General features: G+C 52.4%; 1 protein-coding gene across 4 annotated transcripts in view; it reads right to left on the reverse strand.

The window, feature by feature from the left end:
• Positions 1-20,652, reverse strand: part of Lingo1 (leucine rich repeat and Ig domain containing 1) — a 185,020-nt gene extending 164,368 nt beyond the window's left edge. For all 4 annotated transcript variants that reach the window (XM_036192325.1, XM_036192328.1, XM_036192326.1 and 1 more), the window contains exon 1: positions 19,996-20,652. The gene's annotated coding sequence lies outside the window, so the exon portion shown is untranslated. The remainder of the gene's footprint in view (positions 1-19,995) is intronic.
• Positions 20,653-24,616: the final 3,964 nt, after the last annotated feature.

Genomic DNA, 24,616 nt, shown 5'->3' on the forward strand with positions numbered 1-24,616 from the left:
AAATCTCTACCTCAGTTTCTTCAATCTCTCAAAGTCCTCAATCCTTTCCTGAGTTATCACCAAGGGCTCTCGATCAGATCTGTGTTTCTCAGAGTGTGAGACACACGTCTCTGAGTGGCATGAGGGGATTTAGACGGTGTGCAAACATTTTTTATTTCCATTTGAGTTTATTTTTCTGTGTACTAGAGGAAAACATGACAGGCACATCACAGGCACAATTTCACAGATGTGTAACTCAGGGAGCACTGTGATAACCACCTTCAAACAGTAGTCCACGAAAGGCAAAGACCATGGAAAAAATGAAGGTGGGAAGGTGCCTGGAAAGCCTGCTCTGTCCCTGTAGCCTTCACCCACTTCTCCTGGGGCCAAGTCCTGAGCTCTCTGGTTTTTCTATGTGAGACCATGCAGCACTAGCCTGATCCCTGGAGCCTCTCACAGACCTTGAAGACCAAATGAATGGAAGGGTGAGTGGATGGGGCCTCAAGGTGGTTGATGTAGTGAGGGCCAGAAATGGCAAAGGCTCAGAGTCCCTCCCAGAGTCCATGTTCTAGCAATCTATACAGTGACAGTGAAATATCTAACTATGTGGCAGGTGAGAGGGTGGGATCTGGAAGGTGGGGTCTCCAGGCCTCCTGGGCTGCAGATTCTCCTAGAAAGGGGTGAGAAGTAGGTGCCAAGCAAGATCCTGACTATAGCAAAAGGACCAGACAGGAAAGGGCCCATTGGCTTCACAGTCCTCCATCTCTAAACTGTGTCCCAGTTCAGATGGCTCTAATGGTGTCTCCCAATGGCCAAAGATCCTGGAGATCAAGACAGAATACAGTGGTGCCAGCTTGGCACAGGTGGGTGGCCAGAACCTGAATGACTCATCAAGTCTGGGTCCCCTAAGCTAGGTCCAGCCAAGCAGGAGTACCCTCAATGGCTGCCTAAGCTGGCTCCCAGTAGACTGGCATGAGCCAGTCAGGCCCAGGCCAACACGGACAGCCGCATCCCTGGCAGGTCTCCAGACCACCTGGCTGGCAGCCCTGAGCCTAAGTCTACCAGAGCCGAGTGGCCAAGCCATGCCCATGAGTGCTTCTCAAGCCCCCACTGCCAGCTCCCAGACAATGAATGGGTCTCCAGCTCCCTTCCCCCAACCCTGTTTGAAGCTCCTGCTCGCCTCAGAGGCATCACAAGAAGTTGCTATGGAAATGGGACCACAGGCAGAGCATCACAATGATTTGGGGCAGGGGAGAGCTGCAATGGGAGCCAGTGCTCTCCCGGACACAAGGCCCACCCATGTGCTGAGTCCCAGGAAGGATGTGAGAGCTCAGCTAAGGAGGACCAAAGGACCAGAGCAAGGACAGGGCTTCCTTCCAACCTGCCCTGCTGGCTCCTTGCCCCTCAGCAGAGCATAGAGAGCCCTGAAAATCCAATGCCTGCTTGGCAGCAACTGGAGGATGCTGCCAAAGCGGCTTCAGCCCTGGGGGAAGAGGAGGGGACACTGCAAGCAGACAGCGCATTATAGAAGTTACATTCCTGTTCTGAGAGACACCCCACAGAACCGGAGTCTGAGAAGCTTAGTCCCATCGTACGGACTGGAGACTACAGCTACAAGGGCTGGCATCCCCACAGAAGTCAGCCCTCCAGCCAACCCAGGCCCGAACCCCGACAACACACTGTCTCTCATTCAGTTATCTTCCCGCTCACTTAAACTCCTGTCAAGTGCTCATTGTGAGCCTGGTGACTGAGGTAGATGCAAAGGATAGAGGAGATCATGGACAGGCTTGACCCATCACACTTGGAGGGAAGATATCCAATAGAAACCCAGCACCTGTGAGTCAGGGATGGTGGCCTCGGGTTTTAGGTTAGACACTTGAGCCATGCTTCAGAGACCTCCCAGTTCCCCTGACTCACCTGCCAAGCACTCTGTCCTCTACAGCCCACTGAAGCCTCATTCCCAGGAGGCTGTAGGGAGTATTTCTTCTAGTATCTTGCTATAGTTGGGAGCCTGCATGTCTCCCACAGGCCCTTGTATTAAAGGCATGATCCTCAGGGAGGCACTACGAGGAGGCTGAACTTTTGGCCCTTAGGTCAATGGGGATGTGCTTTCATTGAAGACTGAGGCCTCACCCTCTTCTGCAATAGAGGGGTGGGCTCCACACATTCTTCCATCACCACATGCTACCTACTTCATTATAGACCTGAAGTAATGGAGCCAGCAATCATGGGCCAGAACCTCTAAAACAGTGAGCTAAAATAAACCTTTGCTCTATAAGATGGTTGTTGCTGGTATTTTGTCATAGTCATGGTGAGCTATGATCTGCAAGGTGTCCCCTTTCATACAGTATCTATCCCACCTGGGATGTGGCTGAGCAAGAAGTAGGACCTGAGTTCCGCCAGTGGACAGGCAGTTGGACACTTTGTTCTCTTCAGACCTCAGGCCCAACGCAACTGTACCTGGCAAATTCAAGATGCCCAGGGACAAATAGATGTGGAAGGAATGGAATGGACACTGTAGGAGCAGGAGTGACAGGAGATGGGCACAAGCTTTGAACTCCTGGTGTAGAATCAGGTACTTTCCTTGTGGTTCCTTGCTTGGAAGACCTGCCAGCTCCAGGTCTATCCTGCAGGGGGTCTATCTCCCAGCAACAGCCATAGCCTACCTGGGCCTGTGTTACCTGTGTAGGACTAAGCCCTGAGAAGTGTCAGCTGGACTACAAGAAGCCCTGGACTAAGAGAACAAGAGCATGAAAGAGCAGTAGGGAGAGAAGGTGGAGCCTGGTCCAAGACTATGGAAAAGAGGAAGGAGATCCCAGGAGGCTTCCTGGTGGAGGCGGAACTAGGGCTGGCTCAGTTCTTCAGAGCACTTCTTCAGAGAACAGGAACACAGCCTATTTGTCCGTCCACACGACTTGGGCCTAGGCTGGCAGGCAGAAGGTGAGGGAGCACATTCCCTGACAGCTGGCATCTTGTCCCCACACCACCAAGGCATTTCCTAGTTACTGATGCCTAATGGGGAAATAGCCGGGGCCAGACCCCAGGGGAGACAGAAGAGGGTGGGGCAGAGCATCCAGGAGATGGGGATGCAAAGACAGCGCTGCAGTGACCTCAGACCTGGATGGACACGAGGAAGGACAGAGCTGAAGGATGGACAGACGGGGACACTGCCTCCCCCAACTCCCACCAGAGACAGTGCTGCAGCTGCTGAGAGGAGCGACAGCTGGGAAGGAGCCTGCCACCACAGCTTTGAGAAGATTTTTCAGCAATAAAACTCACATTTGAAATGAGACTTTGTGCAGTGAGGGGAAGCCTTCCGATGCCAAACATTAAATCCAGAGGCTATAAAGTGAAAATTTGACAAATCCAACTACATAAACATGTAAAACATCTGTACAGCAGAAGACACCATAAACAATGTTAAAATGCAAGTAAGACACTGCAAGAAAATATACTAATATGCAAAGAGCCCCTACAAATCAATAAGAAAAAAGACAAAAGAGAAAAAATTGGGAGTGAATTAGAAATCCGCAGAGGAAGAACTAAATTGGCCAATAAACGTATGAAAAGATGTTCTATCTCACTAACAATCAGGCAAATGCAAATGAAGACACGATACCATTTTTTGCCCATCAGATTGGGAAAAATTAAAATGATTTATAACAAGCAGTGCTGGCAAGGATGATGGGAAATGAACACTCCTAGACCATGGAGGGGAGGGGAGTTAGCTCAACCACTGCAATAATAATTTGGCAATATTGATTAACATTTTAAACCCACATACCCTACAACCTAGTAATCCCATTTCTAGGAGCCTCTTGTACAGAAAAAAAAAGTGCAAGCACACACATAAAAATATCAAGGATGCTCATAGCGGCATTGCCAGTAAGAGTAAGAAAGAAATTGGAAATGGCCTAAGCGTTTATCAATAAGGAAATATTCAAGTAAACCATGGCACATGCACGCCATAGACCACCCTGCAGCCATTCAACAGTGTGAGGTACAGCTACATGACAACAGAGGGAATCGAGACATATTTCAAAATGACTGTGTTTACAAGTAACAGCCTATCCGCGGACGGAGAGTGGTATGCCAGACCTCGAGGTGATCACCCTTGAGGGGTGGGGCAAGGTGGGCAGGGAGCTTCTGGGGTTTCTGCATCCCACAAATGTGCTGTTGGATTTTCTTTTGTAATCAGAAAAACAAAATCAATAGCGAGCTAATGGATTTTTTTTTAATCTTGCCCAGACCCTCATATAAAATGCAGATCTAAGCAGCACTTCTCTGGCTGAGAGGCAGGGCTCCATGCTCCCACCGGGCCCCAGGCGCCGACCCCCAGGCCCCTACTGGAACTCTAGGACCAATTTGAGACCTTGGCTGGAGAATATGGGGCCAAGATGACAGGGGTAGAAGGTCACTGCAAGTGTACAGGCCATCTAGGCTGGCTGGAGCCCAAGTCCAGGGCTCTAGCCTATGAGTGCTGGATAGGGGGTTAGGGGATTCTCTGGTCAGAAAAAAGTCACAGCCCTGGGGAACTCTGGGCTGAGGCTCAGAGGGAAAGGGAACCCAGAAGCCACCTTTGCAGAAGGCCAGGGGCAGAGAGTGGAGGGTAGGTGTGCTTTTCTTTACATGGCAGAGAAGTTGGCAGAACCATGTGTGCAGGTAGAGACTGCTGTTTGCACCCTGAGTAGCATGGCTGTCTGTGTAGAGTCAGTGTGGGTCTGTTGATACTCCCTGGGTGACAGCAAAGAGGGTGTGTGTATCTCAAGGGAAAGAAACACAACAGGCTTTATGTGTCTCTGGGAGTTCCCATCAATGAGAAGATTCTATGTGCGTGTTTTCTCTCCCCATGCACCCTGTGTATATGACGCTTTATCCCCAAGACTTCTATCTGCAGGAAGACTGGGTGTAAGAACATCTGTGTTAGGATGTGAGTATCAGCAGGTCTGCGGGGGCCAGAAGCAGGTGGTGAATCCCAACATCCAAGTTGCAGTTCTCCCCAAGAACCCAGGCCAGTCAGCTACACCTCTCCCACTGTGAACCAATCAACAAAACCAGAGGAAACTGCGTAGAAGACTGGGCTCTCTTGCAATTCTAGAAGGTTCCTCTCCCCTAAATATTTATTTACAGGACTAATAGCTCACTGACTCCCAACATACCCTCAAGGAGACAAGTTGAGTTATGTGAGGCAAGACAGAAAGGGCCAGCAAATTTATTATTCACCACCCTTGTCCAATCCACCCAACTTCATGAGGATTTTTTTAAAGACTTAAAAAATATTTTAACTCTGTGTGTGTGTGTGTGTGTGTGTGTGTGTGTGTGTGTGTGTGTGTACTTGAGTACAAGTGCCAGGAGAGAGCAGAAGACAGTATCACATCCCTGGGGCTGGAGTTCTAGGTGACTGTGTTCTACCCAACGTGGGAGCTGGGAACTGAACTAGACTAGTCTGTAAGAGCAGTGCACACTCCTGAGTACTGAGCCATCTCTCTCTAGCCCCCTTCTAAGGGTCTTCTAGCTCATCTGCAGGGGCCGGGGCTGCATTCCACAGTGAGGATCCAACCATATGAAGGTCATGCTCTTTACACAAGGGCATGACTCTCGCTGCTATCTCCAAATCCTCACTCGGAATCCCCAAGTTCCTTACTGGACCCAGTAGGCCCCTTGGAACCCATTCCAACTGACCCTCAGACTCAAGCCTGGTGGTCCCTGTGCCTCCCAGGTCTACTTCAGTCAGTGTTGGGGCTCTTCCTCCCTGACAGACCTGCACCTACTGTGCCCTCTGACAGGGCTATCTTCTCTCCCTGGCCAGTTCCCAGTCCCCTTCAAGAAGCTTCTCCTATGGACTCGGGGGCTGAGGGCCGTTCCCGATCTTTGCCCAGCACTATTCTCACTCTGCTTACTATGGCTGACCTCCCCAGGGCAGGGGTAGATCTTGTTCTCTGCAGCCCAGAGCCCAGCGTAGGCCTGATACAGAGGAGGCGCCAGGAACAGATGTTTGTAGGATAGATCAATGGGATATCAGAGCATTGGTCCTGAGCTAGACATACCATGGGCCTTTGTGAGGTGGCAGGGTAGAGCAGAAATGGCCTGGCCTGGGCACAAATGCCTGTTTTTCCTGTCCTGTGACAGCGCAATGGTCAACAGGCATTAACCATGACACCTGGACAATAACCGAAACAGGAGGTCCCCACTAGGGACCCCAGGGACCTGGGAGCACTGAGACAGCACAGGGCTAGATATGAACATACGCACTGGGAACTGACTTTTAGATACAGGGTGTCTGTACCCAAAGTGATTATGAACAAACAGGAACCGAGTAAGGCTGGCCCCTCACTAAAAAGAAGGCTGAAGCATGCCATGTCCCCCTACACGTCAAGCACCAAGTACAGACAAGATGGTACAGGCCTGTAGCCCCAGGGTCTACACCAAGACTCCTGTGGGAGTCATGGAGAGAGCATGCAGCTCTGGACATGGAAAGGAGCTGTTCAAGGTAGGAACAGTTTTGGTGTGCAGTGAGTTTCCCTTCAAGGAAGAGAGCCAGCACCAGCTGGATGGGTCAGAGGTCAGCAAGGACTGGGAACCCCAATTTCACCTGAGTTCTCTGGGCCTTGGTTTTCCTGCTGAAGTCCCTGGCTTCATATAGTGGTCCTTGGGAGTCCTGAGAACATGTATGGTTGTGGCCACCCCCAACACCAGGTTGCAGGCCTGGTCTATACTGTCCATTTGGCAGAGGCCGGCATCTCTCATTCCTTAGCTTCCTGCTGCCCGATCTGGGGTAGGAGACTGGTGACCCTAGAGTGGTAAATAGCCTCACTGAGCCCCAGGCCCTCCTGAGGGCTGCTGTCAACACCTCCCACATTAAAGGACAAAAGAAATAAGAGGTGTCATGGAGAGCTTGGGCAGGACAATGGGAGCCTGGGACCAGGCAAGAATGCTCGGCAACCAGGTGAAAGCCACATGGGCTTGGCTATCCCTTCCTCAATTCCCTCTAGCTCTTCCAGGGCCTTGGTCACACTGGGAGCTGGTGACAAATCTGGACCAGGGTCCCCCTGCTGTGGCTGGAGTCACTTCTGACACAAATACATCATGCCCTTCACTGCCTCTATGGGTGTCTCAGCACTTCCTGATCCTTCCAGAAGCAGGCAGCTGGCCTGAAGGCCAGCAAACTCACTCTAACATAGATCTACAGGAGCCCCGTTGCAGCCGCCCTGGGCCCTGGGTTCCACTCCTACACAACTAGAGCACAAAACCTCCTCTTTATCCTGCTGTGACGGGCCTAGTGGTACAGTTTGCTTAAAGCCAAGAAGAGGACTTTCCTGTCCTTCATCTCTAGGCCTCAGTCTCCCCATATCGAAGCAGGAGGATTGCCATGAATGATGCTTTAGGGAGCCTGCCAGGTGCCAGTTCCAAACTCTGAAGAGACAAGATGATCACCATCCAGCAAGAGCAGCGTAGCCATGCAGAAGAGCCACAGCAGGGCTCCAAGCTGGAGGTGTCTGTGCCTCCACTGAGCCTCCATAGTGCCTCCATAGCGCCACCGTCTCCACCATGCCCTGTTACAACACACCTGCCAGAGCTACCCATTACCTACCTGGCCCCTTTAGGTTCCAAGGATCACAAGCAGCTTAAAAATGGAAACCCCAGTGTGAGAGGGCCAGTGATCGGAGAGATGGCGGCCAACTCCACACAAGTTCCAGGATATCCAGATGAAGACCCCAGACCCTTGGGAGCCACACTGGTTCTATATATGCCTGGCCTTACCAGGGCCAACTACAAATCTCTGACACACACACAGAGATTTGGGGGGTAGAGCTGAACTTGAGTTTTCTGTCACGGCTCCTCTGTAGCCATGGGCTATACAAATTCAGTCCCTAGAAACCAGTCCTGGCTAGCAATGGCCAGCGACTGGACAGACCTCATTGCAAACAACTTTGCTACCGGTGAATACCGTCTGGCCAGGCAGCGCTCCCCAGCAAATTAAGACCAATGCCAGCCCCAGACTCATTCATATTCTGGTCTGGCTGCCCACTTCAATATGGCTGTGAGATGCAAGGGCAGAGGCAGGCCTCTGAGAACGCCCAGCTATGATTCCTCTCCGATTCCAATTTACTCTCTATCATTAATGCTTTTGAAAAGCCCCATACACTCTGCAAACAGGGAAGGAACATGGTCTGGAGAAGGGAAGAGAGGAGAGGGTTGGCGACTGGAGGATGGAGGCTCAACAGAAGTAGTCCTGGCCACGGTCTGGGGCCCTGAAACCTGGAGCTGAAGCCCAGTGGGATCTATGTCTGTCAAGGACATCGGTCCCTGATCTTTCATCTCAACTCAAGGGACTGTTCCAGGTCGGCTTTAGAGTCAGAGGTAACTAGGCTTTATGAACTGTAGAGGGTTGTGCCTTTAAGAACACAGGGGAAAAAAACCTGTCTAGGGAAATAGAGACCTATGAACTAGATCCACCACCAAACCAAAGGACACCATCCCAGGGTCCAGGGTAAAACCTTAAGCCCCCTCACTACTGTATAGACAGACAGCAGAGGTGAGCAGTAGGATGTGGGTCCCATATCTTAAACACCATCCCCCCAGATTTACCTCAGTGGACCCCAGCTAGCATTCCTATCCCACTGCCCCATTGCAGACCCAGAAGGATCCTGCCAGTACTTACCTCTTTCTCAGAACCCTTCTATGGCTCTCCACTTGCCAACAGACTACTGCAAAGCCTTCCCCAGAAGCTCAGACCCACCCAGGAAGCCTCTGCACCAGTCACACTAAAGTCCCCCGAGGTCACTTCTCCCTCTGCAAAATCACATCTGCTGTGAAAGCGCCTCCTCCTTGGCTCCAGCTCACCTGTCAGAACCCCGGCCCTCTCCAAGATGCAACCCAAGTGTCTCTCCTCTACGTAGCTCTCTCTGGCTCCCTGGCACATCCTACCCCAAACTGTGAGTGACTAACACAAAAAAATAGGCTTTTGTGGAGCTCTGCTATAACCAGTGGGCTCTCGGGCACAGGGGCTTTGTCTAACTCATCCTGTACATTCCCACAGCGTGGCAAAGTCCCTGGACCACAGTAGGGCCATTCCTCCAGGCACTCAGTCTCACCTGGGCACACACTGTGTGTCACACTCTGCTGGGGCTGCAGCGGCTGATGACCGAGGTGTCCTTGTCCTGAAGTTGTCTCTGGTGTATGTGCTCCGAAACTATCTATTGGAGGCTAAAGGACACATGGACATTCTGTAATGGGGAAGCAATGTGCCCATCTCTTGGTGTTCTTGCCTCCAGCTCGCTTCTCCTCTGCCCCTTCTCTCAGGGCTGTAGCAGCAGTGAGGGGCAACTCAAAACCAAACATTAGGGAAAGGGAAGAAAGCATGGTGGATCTTCCCCCCTCCCCTTCCTCCATAATGTAAAGAAAATTGCTTTTGCCAACCATCACAGCTTCAAAGCAATTAGAGTTTTTGGAGGGGACTCTGGGCTCTAGCAAAAGTGAGGAAGCGAGCGCCCAGCGCGGCAGGGTTCCAGCATCGAGTAGGGGGTGGGGCGGGGGTGCTAAAAGCAACAATTTTGGGCAGCAGAGATGGTGGAGATAAAATATTCCCTCAGAGGGAAGGTCCTGAAGGGGCCGGGGAGCCCCACCTTCCCTCTCCCGCCCTACGCTGAGGTAGGCAAAGGACCTGATGTGGTGCAGAGAGGAACCACCCTTCTGCCTGCACCCAAGGGAGAGAAGCCCCTACTGGCTTCCACTCTTACCCCCTTCCCACTACCTTGCCCACTGCCATCTCTGGAAAGCCCAGACCTTCCACATCCTGAGAACAACCACTACTGTAGGACCGAGGACACAGGTCCTGCTCAAGTGTGACTAACAGGTGTTCAGCAAACTCATTCTGCTTCATCCATGCTTGACCCTCAGGCATGAGTCTCCAGGTCTTGGGATGGCCTACATCCGTGTCCAGATCTCACTGGGCCTCTGCATTGGACCACCCCTGCCTCCCCTGCACCCTGAACCTTCCCAGGACCGTTGATGGCCTCTTTCCAAACCCGGAGCAGTTGCCTCTTCCCATAACCTCACTTCTGTCTGCCTCGCTCCACACTGAGCCCCTGCCCGGAATAGACACAGCCTCCTTGAGGAGCAAATGTTTTTCCATTCCTTTCCCTGAGTGATTTCTGCAAGGCCTTCATCCTCTCTGAGCCAACTTTCCTCACCTATTAAATAGAAATGGTGCCGGGCAGTGGTGGCGCATGCCTGTAATCCCAGCATTCGGGAGGCAGAGGCAGGTGAGTTCTGTGAGTTCGAGGCCAGCCTGGTCTACAGAGCTAGTCCAGGACAGGCTCCAAAGCTGTAGAGAAACCTTGTCTCGGAAAAAAAAAAAAAATAGAAATGGTAACAAGACATAGTCCATGGGCTTGATAGGATTGGGTAAGGTAATACAAAGTACTGGGCACTATAACTAACAGGAGTTGGGTAAACTCACTCTGCCTTCGTTAATGCTTGACTCTCAGGCATGACTCCCCAGGCCCCAGGATGGCCTATTGAGTCCACAGGCTCCCATGCGGCACTCAACCAATGCTCACCAGGAAGATTTGTGACAGCTGGGAGCAAAGGCTGTAGAGAGCTGCGGAAGTCTCTGCACATGGAGATCTAATGAGTGAGTATGGAGCCAGTAATATTATGGCTTAAGAAAGACTTCCTTGGGGCCATGGAGACCCTCATTCTGAGCCCTGAGAAGCCTCTAGCACAGGAAAAGGAAGACAGATATTCTGCCTCCTCTTTAGCCTATACCTGAAGCTTAACCTTTGATATCTCCCCTCCCCCAGGCCATGGGATCCAATCGGAAACCGACACCAAGAGAGCAGCCATTGAGAATAAAGCTGAGAGCAGAAGCCAGGCCTCAGGGTCCATCAGAGAGCTCTGGGCTCAAATCTCAACTTCACACTGACAGGTGGGTGACCTCTCCGAGCCCCAGTTTTCGAGGGTAGCATTCTCTCAGGCCCTAGCTGGGTTCCTGCAGAGATAGAGTGTACACAGTGAAGAGATATCCATGGACTGTAGGCATGGTGCTCTCTGCCCATCCCTGCACACTGGGACAGCAGAAAGTGGCCTGGTGAGGTAAGGGGCAAGTCTTGGACTCTCTTGTAACCATCCCCAGCTTAATTCCCATTCATCAGGGCTTGAAGGACCAGCCATGGATAGTGCTCCCACCTCACTCAGACAGAGCATGTGAGGCCCACCCCCACTCAGTTCCTCCAGAGAAAACAGGTCACCCAGTCTAACTGATGACAGGCACCACTGGGCCCTCACTGGGTTTCAGTCCTCTCCTTCCCTGATGGCAGGGAACACACAGGCTTAAGGAATCTGTCAGCCTGCAGGGACACAGACCACGGATCAAAAGCAGCTTGCTATCTCTGTCTTTCGCTCTTCCTCTGGTTATCTCTCTCCCAGGGGCTTTCTCATTCCTACCTCAATGCCCCAAAACAACCCTGATACCAGTGTCTCAGGACATCCCTCGGAGGGCTCTTCCTCCACCTGCACAGCCTTCCCCTGTGAGTAAGTGACTACAGTGTTATATACACAAAGGTAATCTCTCTCTGTCTCTGTCTCCCTCTCTCTCTGTCTCTCTGTCTCTCTCTCTGTGTGTCTCTCTCTGTCTCTGTCTCCCTCTCTCTCTGTCTGTCTGTCTCTCTGTCTCTCTCTGTCTGTCTGTCTCTCTCTGTCTGTCTCTCTCTGTCTGTCTCTCTGTCTCTCTCTCTCTGTCTCTCTGTCTCTCTCTCTGTCTCTCTCTCTCTGTCTCTCTGTCTTTCACACACACACACACACACACACACACACACACACACACACACACCCCACACACACATCCTGCCATCTTCCCCATTGCCTCCCTAGAACCTGCATGGCCAAAGCCCAATAATGTTCTCCTAAATTAAACAATAAACAAGGAGTTGTTTTAGTTTTTCCTGACACTGCAGTTCCTTATTAATCCCTTTGCAAACAAAGGGAAGAGAGACAATTAATCTAAAAGAGGTCACTTCCTGTCTCCTATGGAACTCCAGTCTGTGCTCAAAGCCCCTCCCAGAGGTGTTCCTATTCCTGCCGTCCTCGGGGCTCTGGGGCTCCTCGGCCTCTTGTACCCCTCCTGTGTGCACCAGGCCTGCCTGACACCCAGGGCCACCCCCTCGGTCCCCTTTCTCTTCTGTTATGTGACCTTGGACAGGACAGATGGCTTCTGGGACTTTGGTTTCCTCATCGCTCAAGGATAAAATGGAGAAAATACACACGACCCTTTGAGATTAGACAGAAACATTTTCTCTTGTTTTAAGAGACAAATGTTGGAACTATTTAGGGATGAAATGTCATGATGTCGAAGATATGCTTCAAAATAATTCAGAGGAAAAAAAAAGATTGTTAAATCCAGGCGAAGGTGTCTGGGAGTTCCCTGTACTATTCTCTTTGCTTTTCTGTGTGTCTGAAAATGTTCCTAACAGAAAGTTAAAAAGCATTGATCACATGACCAAGCCCACAAACCATGCCCTGAGCTTCTGAGCATACCCTCAAAGGCAATCAGGTCTTGTATGTAGGTTAAACATCCCCCACCCCCCACCGTCTCCGCATGCAGGTTCCCTAGAAATTGCTCTCTCCTACATTGTGCTGGAGCCCAGCTCCCTGTTTAGAAGTCAGACTCAGCACTTTATTATGGTAACTATTGTCTGTGTCCTCTGTCCTCCAGTCCCCTGGCCTCTCTGCAGTAAATCATGGTACAGGGTCCATCGTCTCTGAACCTCAAGATGTTCCTACTCAAGGCATATCAGGTAAAAATGAGGACAAGCTGCCATCATTCAAAGGCAAAGTGACCATTTAACAGGTGGGAAAGAGGAGACCAAGAGCTAGCATAGACTGGAAAAAAAAAAAAATAAGAAAAGCACAGGAATGAATAGCCAAACTAATGGAAACACATGAACTATGAACCAATAGCTGAGGAGCCCCCAATTGGATCAGGCCCTCTGGATAAGTGAGACAGTTGATTAGCTTGAACTGTTTGGGAGGCCCCCAGGCAGTGGGAGCAGAACCTGTCCTTAGTGCATGAGCTGGCTGTTTGGAACCTAGGGCCTATGCTGGGACACTTTGCTCAGCCTGGGTGAAGGGAGGAGGGGACTGGACCTGCCTCAACTGAATCTACGAGGTTGAGCTGAATCCCCAGGGGAGTCTTTGCCCTGGAGGAGATAGGAATGAGGGGTGGGCTGGGGGGAGGGGGGTGGGAGGCAGGAAGACAGGGGAATCCATGGCTGATAAGTAAAATTAAGTTGAATTATAAAATAAAATAAAAAACACAAAGGAAAGAAGGGGTGAGCAAAACTTCCCTGTGTGCCCCAATGCTCCTCCTCCCCAGTCTCAACCCTGGGCCCCAGACTGGAGGGAGACCCAGCACCTCTGCTCTCTAGCTCCTGTTTGTCCAGCCTCCTGGTCAGGGATGAACAGCATGATGGAAATCCTCCAGCCTGGCCCAGCTGACCCACACAAGCGCTAGCCAGGCCTGCCCCACTGGTCGATCATGAAGAGTTATCAGAACCCCAAATAATCAATCGCTAATTGCTGAATGCTGTGCAATTCATCGCAAGAGTTATGTGTGGCCAGTGACTGGGCACCATGCACCAGTCTGATGGAGCCTCTGGGGACAGAGCGGGGTTATGTCTGCGGTGAGCCATGCAGCAGAAAAGCCGTCCATAACTTTTAAGTTTCTCAAACAAGATCCTGGGCACAGCCCACATCCTGGGCCCTGGGGCCACCCAAGGAGGAAGTGCAGGGACCATGGAGGCCCTGAGGGATGAGCCACATGCCTCAATTAGTTTATCTGTCCCCTGAGCATGCCAGCTACCCAAGATGGATAAACCCACAGCACAGGGAGGGGGTGATAGCAGAGGACTGCCTGAACCACAGAGTCAGACTAGGCAAGGTGCTGGGGAGTGGGGACACCAGCCTGGAGGGAACAGGGAAACCAGTAGGGTACTGAGTGACAGCATTAACCACTACCATGTGCTGAGAGGGACTATCCACAGTCACCTCCAGGCTACATGCCTCAAGCGGCTGGTCTTAGTCATCTCTGTCCCCATAGCACCCAGCACAGCTGGGCTCAAAGGAAGTGCCCAGCTAGTGAATCACCAAATGCTTGCAAGGTCATTAAATTGTAAGGTCCAGATCCTGGACTCACTGCTGCAGAATATTGTTCTTATGTTCCACCCACTTACAAATACATACGTGTACAAGAGCCTCAAAACTAGCCTTGGGACACAGGCTAAGAGACCCCTCTTTCCAATCTACAGAGAAATGGGGCTTGGGAGAATAGTGGCCTCCCGAGAGTCACACAGCAATCAGAGGCAGAGTCCAGGACCTTCACCCACTCCCAGAAGACTGAGCCCCACTCACTTTGGCATATCCCAGAACTATATGAAGGCCACCCCCAGGTCCTCCCAGCTTCTCCTGCCCTACCTCACCAGGAAGCTGCCCACACTTAGCCCCTTGCCCACTTGGAGAGGATAGAGAAACACAGGTAATGAATGCTCTTGAACATCCCTGGTACCAGCTGCTGTGACTGAGGCTGGACACCAGGACCATTTACTCCTGCTTTAATGGAATCAGGGCTACACAGGGATGTCCAGAGTCTCCAGGCTTGGAGCAGATGGAAGACAAACCCACTCTCAGTCTCTGTCCCAGGAGTCTGGGGAATCTAATCCTGAATAAGAGCACTGGACTAGGAGTCCAGAGGCATAGCTCAGCCCAGCAAGCTCTGTCACTTCTGTGGTATCACTTCCCTGACATCTCTCTTCTCATCTGTGGGATGAGGCAGTGTTCTGCCCTCGGCATAGGACAGTCATCAGGGTCACACGTGAATATAAAAATGCAGGAAAGGGGCAGGGGAAACGGCTCTGCAGTCTAAGGTCACTGGCTGCTCTTGCAAAGGACCCAGGTTCAGTTCCCAGCTCCCACTTGATGGCTCACAACCATCTGTAACTCCGGCTCCATAGGGTCCAATGCCTTCTGCTGACTTCTTTCTTTAGGTACTGTATGCATAAGGGGCACTTACACACACGCAGGCAAAACTCACACACCTAAATTAAAATAATAAATAAATATTATGTGTGTGTGTGTGTGTGCACGCACGTGCGCGTGCGTGTATGGTGAATCAGATGTGGTAACACATGCTTGTGACCCCAGCACTTTGTAGGTGGAAGCAGAAGGATCAGGATTCAAGGCCATCTTCTACTGGGTAGTGAGTTTAAGGCCAGCCTGAGCTACACAAAAGGTACTACTACCACGCCCCCAAAAAGTATTAAAATATGAAAATTATATAGCAAGTTTTGTTCTAGGAGACAATGCCAAGGCTTCTCTTTGCTTCTGTCAGGACACTGAAATCCATGGACCTTACATCCCTCTCCCCACAGAAGGCACAAAATGAGCTCCCATTGCCTGGTGCTCTACACTTCAAGAGAATGTTTTCACAGTCTATTGATGACATTTCTATTACATTAATATCAATCTCTCCATGATACAGGTAAAGAAACTGAAGTTTAAAAAAAAAAAGGTGTGATGTATCCAGGTTCACCAGACTTGGCAGCAGCTGAGTAAGAACTGAAACCCAGTTCCATCTGGCATGTACACCCCAGGCCATTTTGATCGTACCTGGTTGGTTTAAGGCTTTCTACACCCAGAATCTCAGAGACAGAATCAGTTCTCAGTGTGAGGAAGTATACCACCACATACACAGACAGACTCCACTGAGGCCCAAAACTGGCTCCCTAAGGCTCATGGGCTGCAAGGCCATCAGAGCTGTGTGGGGCATCTCAGAGTATGGTGGTTGTTACAGCTGCCCTTAGGCAAGCTGGATGTCCCAGGCACAAAGCTGCCTGGCCAGGTGCCCTAGCAGATGGGTGCTAGAACCGGGCTGCCTGCCAAGACCCAACCTCCATGTCCAAACTAGCCTGGACATCAAGTTCCATTTTGGCCTCTGCCTGACCTGGCCCTGGTGGCTGGCGGTGCCTGTAGACCCAAAAGGCCACAGTGACAGCCGATATCTCTCTTCCGGCAGCAATCACCTACCCTGATGTGGCCATATGGCCCCATATGCTCCCTGACAGCTGGACTACCAAAGCAACTGCCTGAGGATGTCCTCTTTAGAGCCCCAGAGGCCCTCACCACCCCATCTACCTCTGCCCAGCAGGCCCCAGGAATAGCCAAGGAAATGCTAGGCTGGAATGCTGTACCCCCGACTTCATGCCCTATGCCAGTCATGGCCCCTCTGGGGCTTGATCTCTTTATCTATCTAACAGCAATGCTGACCTCTAACCCCATCCCTTTGTATCCCACTTCCAAGGCTATAGATCACCCAAGCTCACTCCAGTTATGCAGGGAGACAGTCTACCCCATTGTCAAGATATAGAGAGACACTGAGGCCCAAGGGATGGCTCAGTGGCTTGCTTAGAGGCACACAATACTGGGAACTACATCTGTGACTTGGGGCACTGACCATTTCTGCATATCTCATAGGTGATGCTGGAGCTAACCTGAGCCCTAGGCCAACTCTTGTGACCCACTCGGAAAGAATCTGTCTTTGATCACTTGCCCTTCACAGGAAGATGGCTGCTGCCCCTGAGCCTGGACTCCCTCACAGCCTCAGGACTACCTCTCTGGCCAAGCAAGGCTCCCCATCACCACCAGCAGACATGGTTTAAATTGAAAATCTAATTTTGTCCCTTAAGAATTTTATCTCTGACCCCTGTATCCGGCATCAACACATGCTCCTTCTCTGGGCACTCAGACTCTCTTCATGTCGTCCTGCTTATTGCCTGTCATTCTCCCGTGTGAGCTACTCCATAGCAAACACACTCTACCCACACCGGGTGCTTCCCACCTCCTTGCCTTTGCTAATGCTGGGCCATCTCCTGGAAAGCCCTCACCCACATCCACATTCTCCAGTCACTCATTGATTCAACAAAGATTTATTGAGCATCCACCATGCACCAGAAACATTTCAGCAGGCCCGAATACCTCCTGGCCCTTCCATGCCCTCTGAACTGCCCCTCCTCGTCCCCCAACCTGTGCTTGTGGACTCGCTCGGCTCTCTCTGCTCAGACCCAGGGTTGTGGGTCCAAGCCTGGTTCCCCTTCACAGTTCATCCATGGAGGGACAGCGTTATCATCAACATGCACCCCAGGTTCCAAACCAGATGTCTCAGATGCTCAGTGAGCCCAAAATGCAGAATTCCAGGCAGTGGAGAGAAAGGACCAAGGTGCGGTTTGGGGGGATAGGTATTTAGCCGTGAGAAATTATGAAGAAGATGTACACTGATCAGATGTACACTGATCAGAGTGACTCTCTACCTCTAAAGGAGGTCTAAGTGGCCAGAGACTTTTGCCAACAAGTCACCTCATGATCCAGTCTACCCAGCAACTTCCTTAGGTGGCTCATTTGAATGTAACAATTTTACAATTTAAACCCCAGACAAAATGGGGTGAGGGATGTCTTGCTAGCCCTGGCTAGCAAGAGAATCTGGGGGCCACGTACCTGAGGTTGGAGTGGGAGTGGCTATCTTCCCAAGGGGACAGTCAGTGGTCCTCAGGAGGATTCCTACCCCAGCAGCACAGATAAGGAGCCAAGGAGGTGAATTGCCCCTTCCCCAGCTTAGGAAGACACAGAGAGCTCATCTGGCTAAAACCAGCTGCAAGCATGGAGCAGAGCCACCTCTAGAACAGAAGAACAGGGCAGAGGTTCAAACAGGCCTTGGTGGCAGAAGTTGAGCCATGCCAGACATTTGGCCATTCTCTAGCCACCTGGAACATTGGTCCACACCCAAGAAACAAAAATTGAAGGTTCAATGATAGAGGACTTGCCTCACATGTATGCCCTCGGTTGGGTTTTCAGCCCTTCAGAATAAAACAAAGGTCCAGTTTAGGGAGACAGAGAGGTAGAGGAAGCATGGTTGAAAGAGAACAGAAAGGCTGTGGTTGAGAACAAGTCAGCAGGAGTTGGAGAATCAGCCAGAGCCAGCACAGAAGAAAGGCGGAGAGGCAGAGAGGCTGCCTGGGTGGGAAAGCCAACAGAAGCTGAGGAAGCTATGGCAGCATCGTTCCTGCAGACACAACCACCACACCCAAGGGGCAACCCAGCCATCCCTGAGACACAGCCTGCACCTCCAAAGGCCTGAATGGACCTGAGGAGTCAGAGACCTGCAGGCTGTTCTGACTTCCTGTATTTGAGCTGGGCCCCCTGGGCAGGAAAGGGCCCAGAGGCCATTAGGATCCCTTCCTTCCCCTAAGGATACGTTTAGCTCTCTACAGCAAAATTACTTGCTAAAAGGTGAACTCTTTGGCCCAGGGGAGCCCACACAGAATGGACATTGCCAAGGCTCAGCCTAGCTCTGATCCTGGAAAAATACTGACATGCCAGAGCTGTGCTGAGTATAGCTAGCAGTCCAGGCTACAAACCATCACAGAGCACAGACAGGATCTGGCCCCAAATCTTGGCAGCTAAGTTTAACCAGACTGGAGCAAGAGGTTTCATAGACCAAACCAGAGAGATAAAGTGCCTTAGCTAAACTACTCCAGGCTGAGTAGCTGTCCCACCTGGGAAAGATGTTAGTAACTGACAGCAAAGAGCTGTACTGAGATGACCCCAGCAACGGGCTTCTGGAGTCCGGGTTCCTGGGCAATAAAGTCCAATCATCCTGCCTTTCCCTTCCTGCTTCCCCAGGACCAGGATCAGAGCATCAGAGAGCCTCTTAGCTCAGTTTCTGCTTCAGTACCCTCCTCTGTGAACAGAAAGCCTCCCTGAGGTGGCTGAGAGACTCCAGGGAGATAATGGAGGTGGAAGGAAGCGTTAATCTGAAAGCTAGTCACAAGTAGAGATTTCCTTCCTGGAAAATCTAGCTAGATTCTGGCTAGTCCAACCACCATGCCACTCCAAGCAGCAACCAAGCTAAGATCGAGGCTTCTAAGCCCAAAGGCTTGTACTTTGAATGCCAAGAAGAAAACATATATGGGCTCCATCTACACGGAAGAGAGCTGGAAGGATTCAAGATCAATCAACATCCAAAAGTTGCTTCCTAGAAAAGGAGGAACCTGTGCTGGAGCTAAAGAGGGCTTAGCAAGGAGACTATGAGAAGGTTCCCTCAAGCAGCCAGTACAGGACCAGCAGAGACTCACAGGGAAGGGGATAACCGAGTAAGAGAGGCTGGTATACATTGCTCTAAGCTGGGATGGGGATGCCAGGCTAGTTGGCCTGGAACGCCCCTTCTATCTATCCTCAGCCCCTTGAGAACTGGGCATCTAGTCCTCAATGGCTCAACTCGGACCTAATAGTTTGCATTGGCAGGTAGTTCCTTTCTTTCAGCTGCCCACTGAGCAAGGGACACACTCGCGGTCACACATCTGCATGCTCCCCATTCCCCCACCTTCATGCTAGCTGCAGACATTGCTTGGCCCTTGTGGAGCTATAGTATGCAGTCCCGCCTGACCCTGGCAGGGTCACAGGAATCTGGTATGGTAACAATTCCAGTGGCACTGTTGGGCTCCATGGGCATCCCAGGGAGCCCATGGCTGACCTGATGGGATGTCAGGAGGGTACCCCTTGACCCACCAGAGGGGTCCAACCAGAGTCCCCATCCCACTCTCCCTCATGTTTTCTCCTTGTGAAAGAAAAGCCAAAGTTGAACCATTAAAGCGCCTCCACCCACACTGCCTCCAGGCCCGCCACGCCCGGGATGCTCTGCAAAGTTGCTCCAAGCCTGGGTGATTCCTCTCAGGTGAGGTTTGACGGAGCTGCGCAGCAGGCGAGGAGCGCGGTCACGCCAAGGGGTGCCGAGCGTGCACGCCCGTCACGGACGCGCATTCGACACCCCACCCCCACCGCTGCCCCCGAGGTTCCAGCCCAATCAGAGGCTGCGCACGCTGCGCTGCCGGCTGGCTGACACCCCAGCTCCCCCTCCTGCACCCCTACGGCCCCAGCCCAGCCGCAGCATCCCGACCCGGCCACACTCACCATCCGAGCGCGCCGTCCACGCGGCTCTGCTCTGGGCCGGCATCACCCGGCTAGCCTCCGATCCCTGCTCCAGCTTGGGTTCCCGCTCTGCAGGGCTCGGCTCCGAGATGGTAGTAGCAGCAATGAGCGAAGCAGGAAGGGCGTGTGTGCGTGTGCGTGCGTGTGTGTGTGTGTGTGTGTGTATGTGTGTGTGTGTGAGAGAGAGAGAGTATGTATGTGTGAGTGTGTATGCACGGGAGAGCACGCGCAGTGTGTGCGCGGGAGGGCCCCCGCGCTCCCCTGCACACCCGATTCCTGCCTCCTGCTCTCCACGCTGCGATGCCAGCAGAATCCCTAAAGCGCGCTCCCACCCGCCTGTGCGCTCACACTCGCGCACACACGCGCACACTTGGACGCGCACACACCCCCGCTGCCGCACACCGGGCTCTGCACTCGGGTTCTCGCCCTCCCGGGGCGCTCATCGAAGCCCCCGGCTGTCCCAGCGTCCTCGCCTCGAGACCCCTCCTGGGCCGGCCGTGCCTCACGTACCCCGCCACTCCCAGAGGACACCCCGCGGGCGTCCCTGCTCCTCCGTTATGCTCTGCCCCACCGTGGCCACGCTCGTCACCTCAGTCGGGCCCCACGGCCAGGTTCCTGCAGTCCCCCACCCCTCACCCCTGCCTCTGCGTGTGCTCTTGCTCCTTTCTTCCTGCCCTCTGTCCCCCACCAGTCCCCGACCGGTCCCCGGCCTCTCCCGCTGTCTCTTCGTCTGCCTCGCCGCCGCCCTTTTCCGCGCCCACCCTCCCACGGCCCTGCGCTGCCTCTCACATTCTCCGCATCACAGCGGGTACCGCCTGCCGCTAGCTGACCCCCAGCTACCGGCACGCAGTGGGCGGCGAGGGTCCCTGCTGTCCCCTCGCTCTTGGCCTGAGCCGGGCTGATGGCGACGTCCCGCGCTAGCCTCGGCTGCGACTCACAGAGCTCATCTCGCTGGGACTTAAAGGCATAGCGCACACCGCTCGACCTGCCCCACCCGGGGCGCGGACGAGAGCGGCCTCGCAGTGCAGGAGTAAGCCCGAGCCGTGGTGCAGCTTGGACTGGGTAGAAGGCGCCGTGTCCGCCGAGCTTGAGTCCAGCCCTCCAGGGCTGGAGGTGAGTCAAGGAGAAGGACGATGGAGAGCTGCCCAGACCGCGCCGTGCAGGGGGCGCTCAGCGATTGTAGACTCCGCCTGAGGGCTGAGTAGGGACTAGAGGCAGTGCTGGCCGGACCTCCAGGAATGTAAGCCTGGGGAGGAAGGATTAGGGAGATAGGTGTCCCGACATTAACCCTTCCAGGGGTGAAGACACCTGTCAAGCATCGAGAGACAGGGCTCGTGGCCCAAGGTGGCCTCCCCCTCCTAACTCTGTGACCTTGGGCAGATGCCTACACTTCTCTGTCCCTCAGTTTACCTAGGAAAGACACAGGCTTTCATCATCTCTAGGGCCACACCAGCTCTGGTATGTTAGCTGTTCTGAGGACGTTGGGGTCCTGGAGACAGACCTTCGACACCCAAATCACACCTCTTGCCTAAGTGTGTGACCACTCTAGTCCCCTCAGGTCCTGGTTGCCCCATTTGTCCTGACTCTTCTCCCATCTCATCAGACAAACGGGGAAAAGCAAAGTTGAGCAGAACAGGAACCTCCTGAGTACAGCACTCTACAAAACAGTGTCTCCCTGGACTTTCATGTTTGTGGCTCCTGCTGCCCAGTCCTGTGGAGGGTTGTTCATGTCACCCATTTGTTAACTAAGCATCTATTGTTTGCCCCCATCTTGCGCTAGGTACAGAAGTATTAGTGTCCGGTTGACCGAGGCATCAATCAGAAAAACGAGGAAGCAGGTGGTGTAAGGGAGTTGTTGGAATGCAGGGAGGCTAGACGGCTTCCTGGCGGTGGTGATGGTGGATCCATTTAGTAGAGCAGGAGCAGGAGGAAGGGAAGGAATGGGAATCTCATTCAGAAAGAAGCATGCACCAAGACCAGGAAGTGAGAAATAAGGAATGGCAGGGTGTATTTTTGAGAAACCTGGAACTGAGTGTCTACTTGATTCTGGGGCAGCATCAAGACTACAACTTGGCAGATCTAGGTAGGAGCCCTGTCTTCACCTCCCAGCCCAGGCTGTCTACAGGAGGCCTCTTCTCTCTTTTTCTCTTGCCTAAGCCCTGGCGGTCCAACCTCGGGTGCCATATCAGCAGCCCAGTGAAGCACAGCCTCCCCCTGCTGACCGGAGCTGGAAGTAGAAGAAGCCTCAGCTGGGCTGTGCCAGGATGCCTCCCGGAAGGACCAAACTCAAGCTCATCATCAGGGAGTTCATCGTCCCACAGCTGGACAAAGATGGTGCACACCTTTAATCCCAGCACTGTGGGAGGCAGAGCCGGGCAGATCTCTGAGTTTGAGGCCAGCCTGGCCTACAGAGCAAGTTCAGGACAGCCAGGATTCTACAGAGAAACTCTAAAAACAAAAACAAAAAGAAACGAGCTAAGGAGAGGAACACAGAAGTAGCTCAGATCACAGTGGCATTTAGCCTCTGTCCCTTTCCTTTCAGGCCCCTAAGCCTGACTCTGTGGCCCACCCCAAAGTCCCTTCCTGCATCCATTTTCTCCTTCCCTGGCCACTTTCCCTCTTCCTTCCCATCAGACTTCCCAGAGCCTCCAAGGAGATGAGCTCATGGCTGTTGCTGCTCTGGCTCCACACACCTCCTAAGGAGTCATCCAGGGCATCCAGGTGGCCCCAGGGAAGCAAACAGAGACAAACAGCCATTCCCCAGAGGCCCTGAAGTCCCAGCAGAGAAGTAACTGCAGTTTGTGTTCCCATCCATCTCTCCTACTTTTCCTGCCCTGGAAGCTATGACTGTTAAGTACAAGCCTAGGAATCAACACCTCCTGATTTGCAATGCAACCCCCACAGCTAGCTACCTTCAACTTCCTCCCAAAATATGGGAACAAGGAGGCCCCTCAGGGGTGAGGCACCTAAGTCTAGTACATTTATTCTTCCAGGGTATGTCCAAGTCTAGCCTTGCTCTCCCCCCCCCCCCCCAGTCCCCAGGAGTTCTGCATAAAGGAAGTAGGTGCAGAGGCTAAAGGCTGGCTATTCCAGTCGAAAGAGTTGAGCAGTGCCTCTGCAGATGTCTTGCCAAGGTTCCATGGCTGCTTCCACCCATCTCCAGTAAGGCCAGCAAGGGATGACTTGGCTGCATTTCTGACCCAGTCATCAAGCAGGGGCCAGCCTGGGTTGACAACACCTTCAGCCAATCCCAGGAAGAAGTGGGCATTTACCACTTGCCTCAATCCAGGAGGCTTGGGTCTGGAACTCTGACCACAGGCAGCAAGGGAGAGAAGAGAGGACAAACTCACAGATACATGGACACAGAAAAGCTAAGGTCAAGTGGGGGGTGTGTGCTCTGACACACCCACTACCACAATGACCTGGGGTGTTCACTGTGCGTAGCACTGAGCGAGGGCTGAGCTTGTCTCAATAAAAGGTCTCTGAAGGTGAGAAGTAATCATCGGGAAGGGGAGAAGCCGTTGCTGCTTTTGTATACATTGGGTGCTTGCTCTCACCTGGCCTGGGAGGAAGGCTTTTCCCATCCATCTGAGCCTCACCCAGGGAGGACTCTGCCAGTCCTACCAGGCTGAAACACTGAGGTCCCTGACACAGCTAAGCCCACGTCTACAATACACACTCAATACTTCACCTCCTCAGTTTCTTCTAGCTCCTGCACCCACCCACTTCACAAGCCTCAGCTTCATGGACAAAGTAAACAGTGAGGTTCAAAGGGTTCAGAGAAATATCCCAGCAAGATAGACTGTCTACTTTGTGTCTTTAAATATACGGCACCTCCATATTCCGAACTCTTTCCCCATTTATCTATCACCACCACCTCTTGACTTCTACTCAACATACTTTTCAAGTCCTTCTATCCCTAAGCAGCTTCCTCCACCATCTCTTCCCATTCCAGTCTCTCTGCTTTATGCTTAGCACACTCTGCACAGGAGCCTCCCATCATTTCACATCCTGACTCATTTCATTTCAGAAGGCTCAGCATAGGGCTCCAAGACTTGAACTCAGAGCCTATTCATCATTTTTTTTTTTTCTGTGAACACGAATTGAGGACCTGTCCAGAACAGGCACTATGCTGGGTATGGGGCATAACCAGAAGTCCTAGGGTGGAAAAAAAGGGGCAAAGACCATCATCCAGGGAAAAAATGGAACTGAAACAAGCATTATGAAGAGGACTATGGGGTGGGGGAGGGCTGGCATGGTTTGGGGAATCAGGAAAGTCATCTAGTCTGAATGTTTGACCTGGAGCCAAAGGTTTGAAAAGACATTAACTCATGAAAGTAGCAGATTCCATTGAGAGCCCATGTGTGCAAAGGCCCTGTGGTGAGAAGTCAAAGACGGAAACCACTGGACCAGAGCAGAACAAGGAAAAGGGATTGGAGATGGGGCTACCAGTAACATGAGGCCAAGACAGTAGGTTCTAGAGGACCATGTTGGGAGTTGGTTTTTAATCTTGAGACTCTGAGCAACCCTGGATGATGTGGCAGGGTCAAAGCAAAGGATGGTGAGCCTGCTTTCCAACTGTTTATTGTACCACAACTCAGAA

This window comes from Onychomys torridus, chromosome 7 (assembly GCF_903995425.1).
Source record: "Onychomys torridus chromosome 7, mOncTor1.1, whole genome shotgun sequence".
NCBI classification, from domain to species: Eukaryota; Metazoa; Chordata; class Mammalia; order Rodentia; family Cricetidae; genus Onychomys; species Onychomys torridus.